Source organism: Gossypium hirsutum, chromosome D01, assembly GCF_007990345.1.
Source record: "Gossypium hirsutum isolate 1008001.06 chromosome D01, Gossypium_hirsutum_v2.1, whole genome shotgun sequence".
Taxonomy (NCBI): Eukaryota; Viridiplantae; Streptophyta; class Magnoliopsida; order Malvales; family Malvaceae; genus Gossypium; species Gossypium hirsutum.
The window spans coordinates 56,901,644-56,922,416 of NC_053437.1; the positions used below are offsets into that span (position 1 = coordinate 56,901,644).

General features: G+C 30.1%; 1 long non-coding RNA gene across 1 annotated transcript; it reads left to right on the forward strand.

Annotated features, from left to right (window-relative positions):
* The first annotated feature begins 15,402 nt into the window (after positions 1 to 15,402).
* On the forward strand, positions 15,403 to 18,485 carry LOC107921314 (uncharacterized). The gene is made up of 2 exons (XR_001691017.2): positions 15,403 to 16,121; positions 16,610 to 18,485. It is a non-coding gene; the product is annotated as an uncharacterized lncRNA (long non-coding RNA).
* The last annotated feature ends 2,288 nt before the right edge of the window (positions 18,486 to 20,773 follow it).

The window sequence follows — 20,773 nt, forward strand, 5'->3', positions numbered from 1 at the left end:
TCCACTTTTTTTAAAATTCTATTTTTCTTATTTAATTATGGATTTAGTTAGGTAGCACACAATTTGGTTCTATAATATGAAATTTCTTACTATATTTTTTTTCCTTATTTGGAAGACTTGGGAAGGAGGTTCAAAAGGTATCATTAAGAATTTAAGTTTTTTTATTAAGAAAATATGACATTAAATTAAAGATTAAGTTAGTCTTTTTATTAAAAAATTTATTTATTTCTACTATTAAAAATCGATTCATGTACGTCAGGATAAGGTATACATTACATGTCACATATAATTTTCTAGTTATTCTGTCAACAACACTAGTTTTTAACTATAAAAATAAATAATTTTTTTACTAGAAATGATCAATTTACTCGTTAATCCAATGTATAAGCATTAATTTACCCATTTTTTGAGTAAAAATGACAAGTTACAATATAAGCTTCAATAATAAATTATTAAAATATTAATTCATCCGAAATTAAACATAAATTGAGATAAATTTTAATTATAGGTGTCCAAAGGGTATAAATGCCATTGCAATTGTTATAGAGAAGTAGTTTGCAAACCTCAACCTCTTGTGTTGTATTTAATAAAAATAGTTAAATTAAAACTATCGTGACGGCATACCTTCTTGCAATGGCAAACTTTGATTGAAAATAGACAAATTGGGGTTAGAAATGGGTTAGGTTATAAGAATATCAATTTTCTTTTTCTTTTTTTTTTATAAGAAGAATATCTTCTTCTTTTTTACTTTATTACATTCTTTTTCTGCATCATGAGTTAGGATCATAACATTTGGGGAAAAAGGTTAACAAAATTTCCAAGATTTTGCATCTAAAGATCGGCAAAAAAAAAAAGGGAAAAGTTATTTTATTAAATTAATATTAAAATATTCAACTTGGTGGGCTTTAGGGTTTTGACCCACTTGATATTCACCACATTTTTTTAAGAGTAAAAGACATTTATACCCTTGAGGTTTGAACTAAAAATTACATTTATCACTCTCTAGGTTAAAAGCTAGTTTTCCTTTTTAATATATGTATAAAATTACTTGAAATATAATAATATTTTGAATTTAAAAATAGAATACGTTATCTTTTTTAAAATTGTGAAATATAATTATAAAATATTAAAAATTATGAAAACATGTTTATTTTAAAATTATTATACAATTTATGTTTAAAAAACAATTATAAAATATTTTTAAATTTAATTAAAATACAATAATTATTTATTCACAAAGCATTGTGTTTTTTTTTTCTTATGGTCTATTTCATGTAAAAAGATTCGCAAAACTAGTAAATTAAAAGGTTAAATTTGATAAAAATGTCAATTTAAAAAATTAGAATTTTGAGCCAATTTTTAGGATATTTAGAAAAATAGGTCGATATTAGAGAGAGAAAGTGAAAACCATCCTGCTGGACGCGCTTTCACTTTCTCTCTCCTTGATTTTTTTAGGGTTTAGGATTTTTTTTGAGTTTAAGGTTAAAAATTTGGGGAAAGATTTATTTGTGTTTGTGCTTGTGTTTGAAGTAGATGTTGTGAAAGCTTAAAGGTATATTTGAGTTGACGATGATGCGATAGCGCTTGGAGAGTCACACATTTCATTTGTTGTCGGGATGAAACTATTACATTAAAAGTCCATCATATTGCAAATCAGGCTCCGAGTTCACGATGCTTATACAGTAACAAGTTAAAGTATAACTAAGAATCCTAGTTGACAGTGGTTATGCGGTCATGGGTTCAAGTTTTATGATACCGGAAGAGGATGCTTTATAAACCCGATACATAAGTTTCAGACTGTAACCACAAGGAAAAGCTAAAGGGTTTTCCAGTATAATCAACTTAATTTTTTTCTCCATATCGACCATAAGCAGTATCCTTAACCTCCAAGTTGTCCGAAACTTGTGATAGATTTGGATGCAATAGGACTTTTAGGGGGAGTGACTATGACAATTGAGAAAATGTAAAGGTCCTTTCGAAGAGACAATGGTTGTTGTGCCTAAATAACTCACTAATAACTACAATTGATGCCGCCCCGACTTAAGTTTTACCTTCTCTCCACTGCCACAGTCACTCCCCCTAAGAGTCCTCTTGCATCCAACTCTGTCATAGGTTTCGGACAAGACAGAGGTTAAAGATGCTGCTTTGGTGGAGATGGAGAAAAAGAATAAGTTGATTATACCAAAAAGCCTCTTAGTTTTTTCCTATGATTTTGGTCTGAAACTTATGTATCGGGTTTATAAAACATCCTCTTCTGGTATCATGAAACTTGAATCCATAATGATATAACCACCATTAATTGGTTCCTGATTTATACTCCAACCCATGACCGTCTTATTGAAAAATCGGGTTTGAAAAACGCAACAAAAAATAAGTCTAAGGGAAAACTAGAGTTAAATTTTTTTTTCAAAAATAAGAACTTGATTGTGTTATCTAAAGTAATAAAAACTTAATCAAAATCGTACCTTTATGATTCGTCTAAAGTGAATGTTTTGACCGAGTAGTCTTTTTCGCTATCCTCAAACTCACGTCTGCTGAGTGTGGGCTCGCTTTGAATCAGAAAAATTTTCACAAAATTACCAATAAGGCAATTTCATAATTTTTTTAAATTTCTGGGATCAAGTTGTAACTAACAAGAATATCTCTAGAAATTTTCTTAAATTCAAGTGTATGAGAATAATGACCTTTGACCCATGCTCTGTTTATAAGGGAGAGTTTAGAGAGAACTCAACTAGAATTAGAATTAATCACATTAATATTAAATTAATAAAATATTATTTAGATAAATATTAAATTTAATTTAATATTAAATTCATTAAAATAATATTATCTTTGGAAATGTTAATTTGAAACCAAGTTATCCAGTAGAGTCCCACTAGGAGCCCAATTTTCCCACTACTCTACCACCGAAGAACCACCGCCATCAACCATCCACCAACCACAGGATCGCTATAGTTGCAGCTATCATGCCCAGTGGTGTCACCACCGGCACGACTCCCTTAACACCCGAGCCGTCGTCGTTTTTCCTGAATGGGCCTAGTTGGCTCGATTGTTGTCAGTCCAAGCATTTTTATCACATACATACATTTCTTTACAATTTAATCTAATTCTCACATTTATACTAATTCACAACCAAACACATATATAACCACAAATTCCTACATACAAGAATTTAAACACATTTATACTTATATGAATTTACCTGGCCAAATTAACAAAAAAGTTAAATTTATAAGGACTAATTGATAATTCTATCGTTTTTCGTTTATGCTTAGTTTCATTCAATTCCTAATCAATTGAAGGACTAAAATTTTGAAACTTTGAAACCTTTTCTTTCTTTTTGTTTCGGTTGAAGAAGAAGAAGATAGACAAATGTTTTATTTTCTTTTTCTTTTAACTTATATACTTATAATTAAATTAATTAATCAAAATTAATTAATTTAAACTTAAATTAACTTACCTTAATCAAGATTAACAAATTTGGCGGATTCCAATTGTCATTCACCACCGTTTGGCCATTTAACAATGGTCTATTGCTCATTTGGTCATTCAACTATTTAAAACTCTATAGCGATAAATATTTACAATTTTGTCCTTATACATTAATTAGCTACCAATTTGACAAAATTAATAGACCAAACTTTAATAAACTTTAATACTAACCTCTTAAATATAAAATAATAATATTTATGAACTCGAACATCGAAAATGTAGTTTCGAAACTGTCGTTTCCAATACCACTGAAAAACAGGTTGTTACATAGAATGTGTATGTACGTCTCCAAAATTCGATCTTCAATCTAATTATATAAACATAAAAAAATTATTAATTTAATAATGTTAACAACTTAATAATATTTAGAGGTGATCATGGGCTGGGCTAGGTCGGGTTATGGCCGAGCCCAGACAAAATTTTAGGCTCGATTTCTAGGCCCGGGCCTGGCCCGGCCCAAAATATAGGCCTAAAAATTTGTCCAAGCTCGGCCCGAGAGAAAATTGCTAAGCCCGAGCCCGACCCAGCCCATATTAAATATATATAAAATATATATTTGATTAAAAATAAAATATATATATATTTGATTAAAAATATATATTTAATATATAATTCGGGTCGGGCCCGGGCCAAAAAAATTTTACCCGAGCCTGGCTCATTTTCTAAATGGGTCTCATTTTTTCCCAAACCCATATTTCGAGCCTATATTTTTACCCGAACCCTCCCATTTTTCGGGCGGGTCGTATCACCTCTACTTAATAATGAACTTAATTAGAATTAAAAATATTAAAAATATTTTCTTACCATTTGCAATTGGACGCAAAAATGTGGTTGTCATTAAAACGAATAAGAGAAATTGTCATTATAAAAATTAATTAAAACAGATAAATTACGAAACAAAAAATTAAAACAACAAGAATTTGAAAGAAATTTAATGAAAAATTGAGAATTAAAAACTTGAGAGAATTGAGAGAAAGGGATTTGAATGCAAAATGGAGAAAATGGCTTGGGTTTATATAGCAAAATAAACTAGTCATTGGAAGTTTTACCGTTGCCTAAAACGTGTCCTGCCTAGTTAGAATAAAGTGCGTCCTTTTGGACGCATTTTTAGCTAAGCCGGCAGGAAAGCATATCTTATAGGGCGCGTTTTCAGCCACATAATCAGAAAACGCATCCAGCAGGACGTGTTTTCTTTTTCTTTCTCCAAAATCGACTTATTTCCTTAAATATCTTAGAAATCGACCCAAAACTTAATTCTTTTAAAAATTGATATATTCATCAAATTTAACCTAAAATAGAATTGATTATGATTTATTTTAATATAATATAATATAATATAACAAATCCGATTAATTTAATAAATCTAAAATCATATTTATAACAAAACTATTAACCTCTAGCTATTGCATTTAAAAAAAAATTAGCATGTAAATTTATTAAATAAATAAAAATATACAATTGAGTTGTTGGCCTTCTCAACCTACACTTACAATCTTAAACAAAAAATTAAAACCATTTAATCATGACAAATTGCATTGGTTGAAAACAAAGCCGAAAATTAAATCTAAATTTACATAAATAAATAAAAAAAACCTAGAACTTATAATGGAACCAACTATCTTAGCTTTATTTCTTATTCTCTATAATTCTCTATAAAAGCCTATTTTCAAACTGATCATTCATTTGAAACTCTTAAATAGAATTTATTCCTTGAGCTTCTTTGTATCTTTCTCAATATGATATGCGTTAAAACCAAAATAAATTATAAAATGTTATAAAATAAAAAACAAAAAATAAAGGACAAATTAAGAGAATAGGAGAGCAAAGAGAAAGCGTACTTTATTAATCAATCGGAATCCTCTACAATACTTCTCTAAAGTTTATATTTATAGACATAAGAAGTATAAATGAAATAGAACTCTACTTCTAATAACTATTAGAATTTAAAATATATCAAAACTTATCTAGATCTTAATGGACATCCACTTAATAAAATATTCATAACACTCCCCATTGGATGTCCATTTGTAAATAATGTGTATCGTTAAAATCTTACAAGATAAAAGCCTAGTGGGAAAAAAATCCTAGTGAAGGAAAAAGATTACACATATCTATAATACGCATAATAGGTTGCCTCATTAAAAACCTTACTAAGAAAACCCAATGAGACAAAACCTCAGTTAAGGGAAAAAGAGTACAGCGCATATTTACTCCCCCTCATGAAAACATCGCATAGTTTCTCATATTCTACATATTCAAGATTGAATACTAGTTTTTCAACTGACTATTTGAATGTATTTGTTAAGCATTTATATCACCGTTCTTTTGAAAGTCATGAGTGAGGGAAATTTTGGGGGAAATATATTTTGATCTCTTTAGGAGTTTCAACAATTATCATAGCAAGCTTTAATCATGATTCTTCTATGAAAACACAAATAGGTATTTTGGATCATTTTATAATCCTCCTTCAACTACTATTCACTAAGTCAAATTTACCACATATGTTCAAATCATTTCAATTTATATAAATGAACAATTTTTCGAGAATTTTAATATGCTTCTAGCAGTCTAAATCCTTCAAGGATTTTAATATAAACTTTACTATATAGTGATTTATAAAAGGTTGTAACAACAACTATTAGACGCAAGTTAAATCTCTTATGAACTGTCAGTTTAATAATATATCTAAAGGTTATTGTATCCACCACAAAAGAATATTATATCTTTTCATAATCAATGCTAGGACTTAGCAAAAACTTCATATTTTGTTCTGTTTTTGCATAACTACTTCATTTGTACCCTCATTGACTTTATACCTTTAGATATTTGGAGTACTGGTCCAAAAATTTCATGAATTTAATTGTACTTGAGTTGCGTCTTTCTATTTTGACCAATTTATTTCATATCTATATTTCTCAATAGATATATTCAAGATCCTCCTTTTATTTCATTATTTCAATAATAATATTGTATGCAAAACCATTGTCGACAAATTTTATTATCGGTTCAACTTTTTCTCGAATTGACATAACTTATCAAGATATCTTATTTTCATTATTTTAATCTTCAGTTTTAGCTACCTGAATCTCTTCTAGAGTTGTAGTTATTAGTTATGTCTTGGGTCTCTCCTAAAGTACTTGCCTCCACTATATGACCATCTATTATTTATTCTAGTTGATTGTCCTACTGGACTTTGATTCAAAATATCAGATGGTATATAACATTTGGTTATTAAAATGAGACTTGTAATTAAAATATTCTCAACTTTCTTTGAGGATTCACTCATCTTTATGCGTTATGGTGGAACAATTGGAATATATATGCACATACAAAAATTCAAAGATGAGAACTATTTACCTCTTGACTAAAAACCAATTGTAATGGGAAGTATTTATAACTTATTGGTTTGATGCTTACACCACGTAAATCAACATAATCTCATGTTGAAATAGGAAGTTTAGTTCTTATAAGTAATGGTTTAGATATTAATCAGATGCGTTTTGTAACGACCCAATAGTCAGGGGTGATGGAAAGTGCATTCCCGAGACTCCGTTCCCGTAAATCAGACTTGTAAATATTTTTACGAAGCTACTTGTGTAGTTAATTAGGTTTTGGTTAAGTGAATTTGCATGAATTAAGAATAATTAGGTATAAGGACCAAATTGCATATACAGTGAAAGTTGAATTATAGATTAAAGAAAAATTAAATGGACTAAAGAAGCAATTATGCCACTGTTTTTAGTGAGGCGATATAAGATGTGAAATTTTTATTATTATATATATTATAATAACTAAAGTTAAAATATATATTATAATATGTTTACTTAATATTTAAATATATATATTATATAATAAAACAAATGAATAAGTAAATGAATTAAGAAAAATAAAGAGAAAGTAAAACGAAACAGAAAGGAAAAAAAAAAGAAAAAGAGAAAGAGGAAAGAAACATACTCGAAAGTTTAGGGGTTTCAAAGTTTCAAGTTCAATTGGTTAGTCAATTTAGTCCCTTTTTTCTTATAATTTTTATGTTTTTGGAATTCTGGTGTTAAGTACTATCCGACCCATGTCAAAATTTTAACAATTATTAAGTTTTTAAATGTTATTAATGTTGAATAATTTTAGTATTAGGGATTAAATTGATAGATTTTTAAGCTAGAAATGAAAAATTACTAAATTGTAGAATAAATTGTAATTTTTAATAATAGGGACTAAATTGTGAAAATTTTGAAATTTAGAGATTTAAGTGAAAATAGAGAGTTTAATTTAGTGAAAAGTGAAATTTGTGTAAAAATATAGGATTAATTGTAAAGAAATAAAGTTAGTCTCAGTTAGGGACTAAATTAAATATTAGGCAAATATTGAGCAAAAATTGAAATATGTAATATAAAATTGAATTGTTTTGTATTGATGAATTTTAATTGTTTTAATTCCGTAGCTAACGTCGTGCTGGAATCCTCGACTAAAAAGGGGATAAAGTTGACATCGAATAGCTCGGAATTTCTAGTTTGTATTTCTATAATCCAAACCTAGTTATTAATTGTTGTCTTTTAAATTAATGTATATGGTAAGTGGTTAAGGTGAGTATATGACACTTTGATCATTTAATTGATTTAAAATTGATTGAATTGATATATATTATGAATATTTATATGTGCAAATATGATATTGGATATTTGTTGTATTTGGAAAGTGAATTGGAATCCTATTAACTGTATCGAGCTGAGTCGGATATAGATGGCATGCCATAGGATTGGAAAAGTTCAGGGATTTCTTTGACTTCGAGTCGATGAGGTACTGGGTGCCAATTTACTTTGGTTTAACCGATGAGACACTGGGTGCCAATTTATTACTTCGGATTTATTCAATGAGACACTGGTTGTCAATTTACTACTTCGAATTATTCGATAAGGCACTAGGTGCCAAACTGGTTGGTTGGTTGGATCCGTGTATCCGTCTGAGTCCGAGTCGTGTTAATAGGGGTAAATATATAATAAAGTTTTATAATTGATATTGAAATGGCATTGTATAGAAATGGAATTGATATAGTGAATTGAAAATAGAATGTGAAATATGTTGTAAATACATGGAATGCATGAGTTATATACTCATGAATTGAATGTGGAATGGATAGTGCCATTGTTTAAATGATATGTGAAAAAATTATGGAGAGCTATTATATATAGTAAGTGATGAAAATTGAGTATGGTATATAATGATGTATTCATGAATTGAGTAATGTATGGCTAATGCCATTTTATGAATAAATGTAGATTTAAATATTCAATTGTGCTTATAATTAATATATGTATATTATATTGTTTTGTCTTTAAATATTCGGATTATAGAAATACCACTGAGTTTTACTCAGCGTACGGTTTTATTTTCCGTGCGCAGGTTAGGTATTTAACTTTTTGATCGCCAATTCAGCATCCAACAACAATCCCGAACTCAAATGTGGGGATGTCTATCTTTTGTGTCGGCATGTACCTAGGGTGTCTAAATAATAGTTATATTATGGTTTGAATGTAAATGAGGTTATAAACTTAATATTGGTTTGGTATATACATATAAACATATGTTTGTTTGTTTTTTTAAGTTTTATTATGGCATGTAAAATTTATGTTTAAACATTCATAAACTAGGCAAAATGGATTAAATTAGGTATGTTTATAATTTGAATTTGAATGATGTTTTGATAATATAAATTGATGATATAATTGCGGTACCAATGAGGGTACATTGGTTAGGCATCTAGGATGATTGTTTTGACATGATTTGAATGTGTTTGATTGTGTTTTGAACTGGTTAAACAAATGATTTTTGAATTACTTAGTGTCCAAGCTTGCAAGGAATGGTAAACTTGTTGTTTAAGGTACATTTCGAGTCCACACGGCTAGACACACAGGTGTGAGACTTAGCCGTGCGAGACACACGGCTAGCACATGGGCATGTGAGGCCATTTCAAATGGGCACATGGCCGTGTGAACCCTGCAGCTTTGACAATTTTTAATGTATTCTGAGAATTTTTTTGACTTTTCGAATTAGTCCCGACTTATTTCTAACACGTATTTTGACCCTTGAGGGCTCGAATAAGAGACAATATATATGAGTTTGATTGGCTTATGACCTGAATATTATATGATACGAAATGTTTGAAATTTATGTTTGTTTGATCGGTAAACTCTGGTAATGCTCTGTAACTCGGATTCCGGTGAGGGATACGGGTTGGGGGTGTTACACGTTCAATCAATAATTTTTGTAAACCATTATGCGCATAAATAACAAGCTTTTATGAAAGTTTTTCAAACTCAATCAATAAAAGACTGAGATATAGACTCGTCAACTTTAGCAATATGAATTGTCTTAATTGCATAATCTAAAATTAATTATTTAAACAAGCAATCTTGCAAACGACATGTTGCAAGTTGATAACACATATGTGATTATTTTGTAGATGCATCTACCAGGAATCATATATTATCAAAATCATCCACATGGTGGATGAATGAGCCCATATTCATTTCAAAAATGCAAGACATTAAATCTCAACTTTAGCTACTGAGTTTCTAATAAGCAATTTTCATTGAGAACAAGCAACAAATGAGAATTCTTTAAATTAAAAAATCTTCTGGTTCTTTAATGATTGTCTATATGAATTATCAATTAATTTTCGCACCATATATGATCTAGGATGGTCTAACTAGTCACACCAAGTAGTAAATACATTTGTATCAGTAAGCTTCTTGCTTACTTTAACATGCATTTCAATTGTACTAATAATGTCAACATAAATTGTGACAAATTGATAATTTTACTGTCATTCATTTTATTTTGTACTATTGTGACATTTACTACTGGAAATATCTAAATCAATGTGTAGTTTATAATATCAACAAAATAAATATAATTTTTAAACAATTATATGCAATAATCACTTTAGGGAATATGCCAAAATATTCAAATATAAAAAAAATTATTATATTTATTGCAGTCATTCAGTTCAAGGAATGTGTAAAAAGTAATTCACACAATAATGTAAGCATATATCATATTTCTTACCAATAAGATTATATAGGTATCATCTCCTTTAAGGAATGATAAATTAATATAAATAATTGTGTAAAACCCCAAACCTAGTCTAGACATTATGGACAAATCTAGAGATGTTACGCAAAACGATTATAAATTCAGTTTTTCGTAAAATTTGGAAAAATGTAGTAAACTTTTATTACTTAAACCTCGGTTTAATAGAAAAATACATATAACTTAACTTTATAGTTGAAAACGATGTTTGTTTACATTTTCTAAAACGAATACTTAGCAGTAGAAATTCTCAGATTGTTATGTTTGGAAAACCAAGTTTATTTTCTCGAAATAAGTTGTTTTCCAGGAAAACAGACATTTTCGATGAAACGTTTTTAATAGTATCATGCAAAAATTGAAAATAAAATCCCAAAAACCAAAACAGTCCCAATAGTCCAAAAATAATGAAACACAATAACCCTAAATTTAAGTATAACAGATAATGAAACTAAATCAGTTTAACCGACCTCCATCGCACCGGTTCGCCTAAGTATTAGTATTACGTACAAACATCAAAAAAATAGAAAATGAGTTTACAAAACTCAGTGTATAACGAATAACTTTAAATAATTAATTTATATCAGAAAAATTTAACAGAACAAATTCATATTAGAGTAGTACAGATACAAATATATATTCTTATCCCCATCCGCTACACATTATCTCCGACCATTCCAACACACTATATGGGGTATGAAGCACCCGTCCAACCCTCATTACCACTTAGTGTCGATATGACACTTTTTAGAACATTTGCAGTTGAGCTGCAACTGTAATAGGTGAATTATCACCATTCATAGAAACACTTCCTCCACATAATATAACCTATCCCAGACACAAATACAGAACAAAACAGAATCAGACATGATACAGTTATACATGCATGACATAACAAATACAAAACATATATAGCATTTCTCGGGTTTTTCATAGCCTATTACAAGGTTTATTTAACAAATAACATCTCAAATATATGAACAAATATTAGAATTTATACTAGTAGTTGACTGGGTATCATACTTCACAGTCTATTTGATCACATACCGACCCCACAGAAGGCTTACGATCAATCAGAATGATGTGTACGACCTTAGGAAAACTTTTAGAATATTGGACCCAAACGCCTATGTGGTCCACACGGCCCAAATATCCCAAACCGTGTGCCATACACAGTCCAGCACACGATTATCACACCACACGACCTAGCACACAACCGTGTGGCGTCGACAGTGTAAATTTTCAACTTTCGCCCTTCACTATTTTTTAAGTTTCTCATTACACACCTTGTCAAAACCGAAGTAGAATCACCAAACGCAAATTCCACTACCTTAAATTGATAGATTGCACGAAAAAATTAGCTAAGAATCAATCATCTCAAATTGATCAATTGAGGAATTCAACACAAACCAATTGTCTCGACAACCCACAACTCAAAAACAACATAAAACCCTTACTTTAAAACAACAATAGCACCAACCTCAATTCATTAGTGGATCACCCACTCCACGATCTTCACCTAAGGAACCCCACACGAATAACAAAAAAACCAAAGCACACAAACCAAACAAAAACGCAACTTAGCTATAAATAACAACAGAAATATTCAAGCAAAGAAAGAATGAAATTAACGACACTTACACGAGTATCGGGTTGCAACGATTCAACTAAGCACGTATTATAGAAATTGATAACCCAAGAGACCAAAATCAAGAACCCAAAGAAGTTTCAAAAAGAGCACGAAAGAACAAAAGAAAGAGAAAAAAGAAGAAAGAAAAACAAAGCAAAATCAAATTGAAATAAGAACATGAGAGAAAGAAGACAACTTAAGTGGGGAATGAAGGAACCAAAACAAACAACCAAAAAGAAATAAAAATATAGGGAAAAATAATATTAAATTATAATATTATTTGTTTTTGAAACAAAAAGATAACTACCCAAGGTAAATTCCTAAAAATAAGAACAATCTATATCAACAACTAATCAGATATCAATTAGAGAGTTTAAATTAAATATAAACTCGTCCTTAATTTGAAAAAACATAAAATATTCCTAAAATATTCCCATTTGCTCGCAAAAACAGTTCAAACCTAAGACCTCAAAGACACACTCAAAGCACTGAATCACTAAAGCAGATTCTTATTTACGACAAAATTTAACAAATCAAAGAAAACAAAACTTTAGGGCACTACACATTGAACATTTTGTACTAAGAATAAAATTTGGCAACATTTTGAATTACACATCTTCTTCTTATCTATTTGTCAGTAATGGCAATAAGTTAAATTTTCATAATTGTTATAAATTGCTATATTTACTTCAGGAAATTGAGTAAAACTGGTGGAATAAATAACTCGTTATTTTGTTTAGCCATAATGAGATATGAGATCAATTCAAAATACTTTTAAAGCTTTTTTAATAAGTGTTTTGCATAATCAATTAACTACCAAGAATAACTGGCTAGGTCATGTATAAAAACAAACCTAAATTAAATATATTAATAAAAGTCCCATCTCAAATATAAAAATATGACATAATGAAAAACTAGTAATTTTTTTCTTTCATAACCATCATAATAAACATGCATGGAATTTAACTCAAAATCCAACCATTCATACTCATAGAACTTTTCATTTACAATTGCGCATGTCATTTCTCTAAATAATTAACACATGGAATAATATAAAACGTATGAACTACTACCTTTAACAATTATTTGAACTAAATCAATTTTGAATAACCATAAAATTCATTGGTTTATTAATACAAATTTGCATAATAGATATGTTTTAATCAAATATATTATTTAATTATAAAACTTACTATAGCAACATAAATAAATCAGTTAATATTCATTTTCATGAACAAATGAGATGCTTAAAACAATATGTAACCCATGTAATCAAAACTTAAAATGAAGATCATCTTAAATATTTAAACCATATATCAAGTTGATTTAATATTTAAAGATGTACCCTTTTTTTTTCTACGTTGAGTCTTGACAATTTTGTTAAGAAGTAAGCAAATTAAACTCAAGTAATAGACTTTGAATCCAATCAAAATCTATTAATAGCAAACTTTGAGAGTGAATCTTATTTTTCAGGTGTACAACAGGTACATAACTAATGATTTTTCATACATAAGTTTTCTCTCTTACAAGTTCTCATTAGTAATGTTTTTCTATGTAATTTTAATTGAGAACTTATTCTGAATATTGTAGAGTTATACTCGCAATTTTAAAAAACTTGCAACTTCAGGTGCATCCAACCATAACGAGCTTTAGATAGAATTACCATATTCTATTGCTCATAAGTAGATATCTCACAGTCAAATATTTTGTTTTCAATCCTTTAATGGGGATGATGACAAAAGAAGATCACAAAGATAATCACAGTCAATTCAATTTAATAACAAGAGTAATCAATAACTCAATCCTCCATTTTTTTTTCATCTTTTGAAAATAGAGATTTAAAGCAATAGTGATTTATATGAAATATAATCTTTTCTTCATCCACAATCTCAATATGATATCCATTATAATGGATATCTTTTAAAACTAATGCATTAACCATCCCAAATTTTGTGCTTTTTAGATATTGATATATTAGCTCTTCTAAAGCTTTCAACTAATTTTATACTATCAAATATTTGAATAATATTTGTTTGTTTCAATACCAAATAAGATAAATATTTTCTATTTGTAATGATAGAATTCATTACAACATTCTCATATCCTTCCTCAAGGAATATTAATAGAAACAAAATATTTGGGCATATGTCACATATATGGCCAATAATCTTTCATATCACATTGATAACATAAGTTATCTTCACCCTTTGAAGAGTTATCTTAAGAACTCTCATTGTTCTCTTATCTATTACTATGTTCCCACTTTTAGTGGTCCATGATTATATCTTTTATTTTCTTTATGTTTGCATTCACTTCGGGGAATGTAACAAATCTAGTAGGACAGACTTCTAAACTCCTCCATTGGTTCTTTATTTCATAATCACCATCGCAAACATACGTGGATTTCAAATCAAAATCTATCTATTCATGTTTGTCATGATTAGTCTCTAATTATAATAAACATGATATAATAAATAAATCATAGTAAAATATACCTGAAGATTTTTAACATCATAGTCATCACCCTCGTTACGAGATTATATAAATTTCTTCGGATAATGATTACACATACTGCATAGGCCTCAATTGAAGATTGAAACTGCAATAGCTTTAGAAGGCAATCGAAAACAAGTTGAACAACATATTTGGAGTGACCTTATTATAAAATAAAAGAGAAACGTGTTGATAACGTGTTATAAAATAAAAGACAGAGAATAAAGAATAAAGATAATGAGAAAGCAAAGAAAAAGCATATTTTATTGATCAACCAAATTCTTTTACAATGTCTATATTTATAGACATAAGAAGTATAAATGAAATAGAAATTTACTTCTAATGACTATTAGAATTTAAAGTATATCAAAACTTATCTAGATCTTGATGAACATCCACTTATAAAATATTCATAACATAAAATACGATCACTCCAAATCTTTTCTAAAAATCATTAGATTATTGATATTAGATCAATTATAAAAAAATATAGTTTATTTTTTTTTTGGAAAAGTCAGCACTTTAATTTCATTTAAAAAATGAACATGGTACATGAAACTAGAGAAGTAATTCACGATCTAGAATAAAATTACTTATTTATTATTGTAAGACCCAATTTTTGTCCGGGCCCAGGCAAACAGAAACAAACCCAAACAGCCCAAAGCACACTTAGCAGGCCAAAAAATTAAAAACCTAGCCCAAACAGCATTAACATTTTTGGCAGAAAGTTGCCTCCCCTAAACCCTAGTGCCGCATGCCTCGCGTGGCCTCCTCGTCTACCACACCTAGCCGCACACCTCTAACACAGGTCGCCTCCTCCGCATGCCCCGACATCTCTGACACCTACAGAGAAGAGTGAATGCAAAGCAATAGAAGAACACAAAGAAATAAAGAGCAAACAAATAAAAGATAAAAAAAAGAAACAGTTTGTAATTGCCTATAAAAACAACAAGAGCCATTTTGTATCTTCTTCTTCGGCTTCGGCTTCGGCAAACATTAAGAACATGTTTGGTTTGGTGTAATGGATTAGCCATTACACCCCTATTCCGTGGGCCCCATTAATCCCCACTTAATCCCATGTTTGGTTTGATGTATTGCCTATTACAGGCCTATTACAACACGGATGTATTCCTCATTTTCTCTGCTTCAACAACGATTAGCCATTCCGTTCCAAAAGTAAAGATTAGCTAATCTTTTCTGTTTTACCCTCCCCAGCCAAAATCTGCTGCTCCACCCCACCCTCTCCCTCCCAACATCAAAAGTAGTTTTCTTCGAACCAAATCTCCACCGTCTCCGATCGCCTGTGAGTAATCCCAACAGCAGTTGCCAGTGAAAATTGCCCTTTCTTCAAAAACCCAGCCCTAAATCCTTCTCCTCTTTCAATACTCCATTCGAACAGGGTGTTGCGTCTCTCTCCTCTGAGGTATGGCTCTGTTTCTTTAACTTTAGCATTGAGCGACTCTTTTCAAGTCCAAAATTAGTCTACTCAGCTTTGAATTTAGGCCTATTTTTGCACAGTTACGGTCTTTTTGGGGGTTCTTTGTTTTTTGTTGGTTTGGTTAAATCATGTTCTGCTATTTGGATTTAAACAAAAAAAAAAGAGAAAGACAATGACGATTGTTAAGCCAATTGTGAAAAAGCAGTAGCAACAGCAACCGAATGCAGACCAAACATTTTTTCTTTGCTAAGGGTTCTTGCTTTTCAAACCATTTTTTCGCCATTTTTTTGTAGTTGTTTTTCTTGTTACAGTTCAGATTTTAGATTTTTTGGTTGTTTTAAAAATTCATGTTTTAATAATTCTGTCTTCTTGTGAAAGTTTGTAGCAGTTTGTTGAATCATGCTTCTTGTTGATTTAACGTTGTAAATTCCGTGAACAAGACTAAACCTTTACTGCTGATTTCAATGACATAGCTGCAGCTGTAATTCACTGCTGATTCTTGCGATCCGGGCATGCATGCTCTGTTAGCGGCTTGACTTGCAGTCTGGAAGGATTAATTCACTGCTGATTCTTGTGATCCACTGCTTCATTTTTTCTCTCGGTCTCAGCGTTTGGTTTGAGGTATGAATCTTGAACTTTTCATTTCTTTGCCTGCCTTTGCCTTGGATTGTGGCATGTTCATGTGTGTAGTCTTCAACCGGATTCACCAATTGTATTATGTTTGATATGTGGTTTGAAACACTGAAAAATTGTACTGCTGGACAGTGGGATTTTGTTTGAAATTTTGACTGTTATACTTTGTTGTTTCATCTTGTTTTTTGACAAGTATAATAATTTTTCTGTTATACTTTGTTGTTTCGGAAAATACATAGCCGTTGTGATGTGTTGTTAGAAATAAATTGTTTGGAAGCATTGTATCATGTTAAGGGCACTCTAATGATACAACAACTGAATTCGTATGTCATTCATAAATCCCTATTAAGGTAAACACCGTTGTTATAAGCTGTAAGCCTGTGTTTACATTCTCAACTCCCCTATTAATGTGCTCCCCACCTGTCTGCAATTTTATCTTCTAAAAAAGGTAGTGATATTATTATGCAAGTCAAAGGTGGCAAGCGATATTTGGAGAGCTACATGGCCCCATTTGCCAGCCAATTTGCTTGCATGAAATGACAACCAGATGGTAAAACTCGACGCCAACCCTTGTTTATTAGGAGCTTCAATTTGGACTTGCCAGAATATCACTGTTATTGGAAGAAACTTATTAGCTTAAGGGTAATGTGAAATTTCTACTGGGGGTTGGTTATTTGTTCCATCTGAATTGATTTGGGTTTAGAGATAATAATTTTATTGGAAATGAGTTGTTGAACTCGATTAACAAAATGTGTAAACCAAGAATAAGAAAACCCAATCATGTTGGACGAACTGTTGAATAAAAGAACAAACAATCTCTGTTTACAAATGAAAAAGGGTTGTCAATCTTTGGACTCTTGTTTTTGTTTTTGTTTTTTGTGATCCACCATGTCATTACCACTCTAAAATTTGGATCAAGTATTAATTCCTACCCAACATCCAAGCAGCATTATTGGGACCTTGTTTCCATTATTCCATTTCATAAGCAATTTTGCGTTTTATGACCCTACCTTTTGCCTTTGATAATTGCACCCACAGTCCCCCTCTTATTATAGGAAAATCAACTTCCAATGCCAATATTTCGTTTTATTTGATTTGATTATTCAAAGATATTTCAATTTGTTTCTTCTTCTTTTCTTTTCTTTTTTACCTAATAGAAGATGGCTTAGGGTATGTTAATTATGCGTTTAGGTCAAGTTTATGGCATGCGTTGATATGTGGTTTGAAACACTGAAAAATTGTACTGCTGGACAGTGAGATTTTGTATGAAATTTTGACTGTTATACTTTGTTGTTTCATCTTGTTTTTTGACAAGTATAATAATTTTTCTGTTATACTTTGTTGTTCCGGAAAATCCATAGCTGTTGTGATGTGTTGTTAGAAATAAATTGTTTGGAAGTATTGCATCATGTTAAGGGTACTCTAATGATACAACAACTGAATTCGTATGTCAGTCATGCCATTGGACACTTGTTGCATTGATATTGAGATATTGGTATTACACATATGCATTGAGAATGCGATAGGATGGCTAATTGCTTAACAAAGGCTACAAAAGGAGTCCATCATTAGCTTTTACTCTTGTCCTGACCTCTTGATTTTGCTTTCATGTATCTATATGTTTAGCATATACTTTTCAAAATGTGTATATATACATATGTGTGTGTGTTCAACGTCTACTTTGACCTAAAGAATGAAAAATAGTTACAATTTAAATTTGATAATACTTTTAAAAATATGTATATATATGTATTTATTTAGTACATAATTACTTTCGGAATTTATTAAAACTGTTATAATGTTTCAAAATTTAAGAATTACATAACATGTTTAAAATTAATTATGATCTTCTAGAAAATATGTTAAACTACATTTTAAAATTTTCAATTAAATTAACTTTTAAAAATGAGAGCTGTAGAACAAGATAGGAGTATTGCGTACTTCTAAATATTTAATTTAAAATTTAAAAACGGAATCCGATTAGTAACATAATGCAAAAAATATAATTTTTAAACAATCTTTAAAAACAATAACCTTTACCTTAAACTATTGTTTTAAAAATGTACACATTATTCATATGAAATTTTAAAATTTTTTATAACATACAGTATTAGAATATAATGTTTTTACATGTTTATGGAACGTAAATATATTATAACAATATTTTGAGATACTATAAATTCATTTTTGACAATATTACTTAAAAATAAAATTAATATTAATCCATACAACTATCCTTCTTGTCTACTGAAATTCTATTACTCTAAAAGGAAAAAAGAATGCAATAAGTAAATCTGAATATATGGACTATTATCAAAACGTTTCAATACTTTATTAGCCACATGAAAAGCAAAAATTGCAAACAAAGGCAGACCATATTTTCATACCTGCCAATACACCAGTAGTCTCACTCATCCTCCTCCTCTTCTTCTTCAGCCTCTCTCAACCACTTTAAAAGGGGAAAGATGAGCAAATATTAACAATCTTTATTTCACCGACTGCCAAATAGAAAAGTCCACTATGAGATGTCGGTTTTGACATGTAATAAAAACAGACAAGTCACCCCACCCATCTGATGAAGTGATACATAGAAGAAATTAAATGTAGCAGTAAAACAAGTTCAAGAATCTTTAGAAATGCCCTATGGCAGCTGCAATCTCTGTATGTTCCATTACCCATAACAAATAATATGTTTTAAATCACTCCTAAGTTATATATATTTTTACAAAATGAAATTTAAATTTAAAATGTTAAAAAAGGTTTGTGTGTTTATTTTTATTTAAATTTTGTGCTGTTTATTTTTATTTGATAATGTGTAATTGCAACTTCAATTCTTTGATAGTGTGTTCTAATTTTAAAATGTTGCAGTAATGGCTCGTCTGCCTTTAATTGCACAAAGTGTGAGGCGTAAAAGAATTGGTATTGCTGTGACAATATGGTTGGAAATCTGTAGAATTGCGATTTGGTTCTTATTTAGAATGGGTGCCAGCCTTAGCCTACATAGACCAAGGATTAGGTCCTATACCTTAGATTTTTATGCAAAACGGGATTATGTGAAAAGGCTTGTATATGCTAGTGACGAGACCTGTATTGAACAAGTTAGGATGAATAGAACTGCCTTTTTTAAACTATGTGAGATGTTAGAATCGATAGGGGGATTGAAGTCGTCAAGGTTCATGCTTGTTGATGAGCAAGTAGCAATGTTTTTACATATCATCTCCCATCACCTGAAAAATCGAGTTATCAAGCATCACTTTAGAAGGTCCGGGGAAACTGTTAGCAGAGCATTTCACAGTGTTTTAAATGCTGTCATACGCTTGCAATATGTGTTATTTAAAAAGTCGGACCCAATTACAGCCGATTCTTCTGACACAAGGTGGAAATGGTTTAAGGTATTGGACTGAGTTTTATATATAACTTGTACAACATTTAGTTGATTTAGATTTAAATTAGTATTCTAACTCAAGGTTTTATATCATGTGATATAGAATTGCTTAGGTGCTCTTGATGGAACCCACATCAAGATTAAGGTTCCAACAGTTGATAAACCTAGATATCGAACGCGAAAAGGTGACATAGCAACAAATATGCTAGGTGTTTGTACATCTGAGATGCAATTTGTTTATGTTCTTCCTGGTTGGGAAGGTTCAGTTGCCGATGGACGGGTGTTTCGAGATGCCATTAGTAGAAGACATGGACTAAAAGTTCTTCATGGTAAAGTGTATAGTTAGAGGAATTTGAATTATTCATTAAGATCAAACTTTGTGTGCTGAATTAATCATTTTTTAAAAAAAAATTATTTTATAGGTTGTTATTATCTAGTTGATGTTGGATACACAAATTGTGAGGGATTTTTTGCACCATTTAGAGGACAGCGATATCATCTGAACGAGTGGCGTTAGGGTTATCAGCCAAGTTCTCCGCAAGAGTTTTTTAATATGAAACATGCCTCAGCACGTAATATTATTGAAAGATGCTTTGGCTTATTAAAACTTAGATGGGGA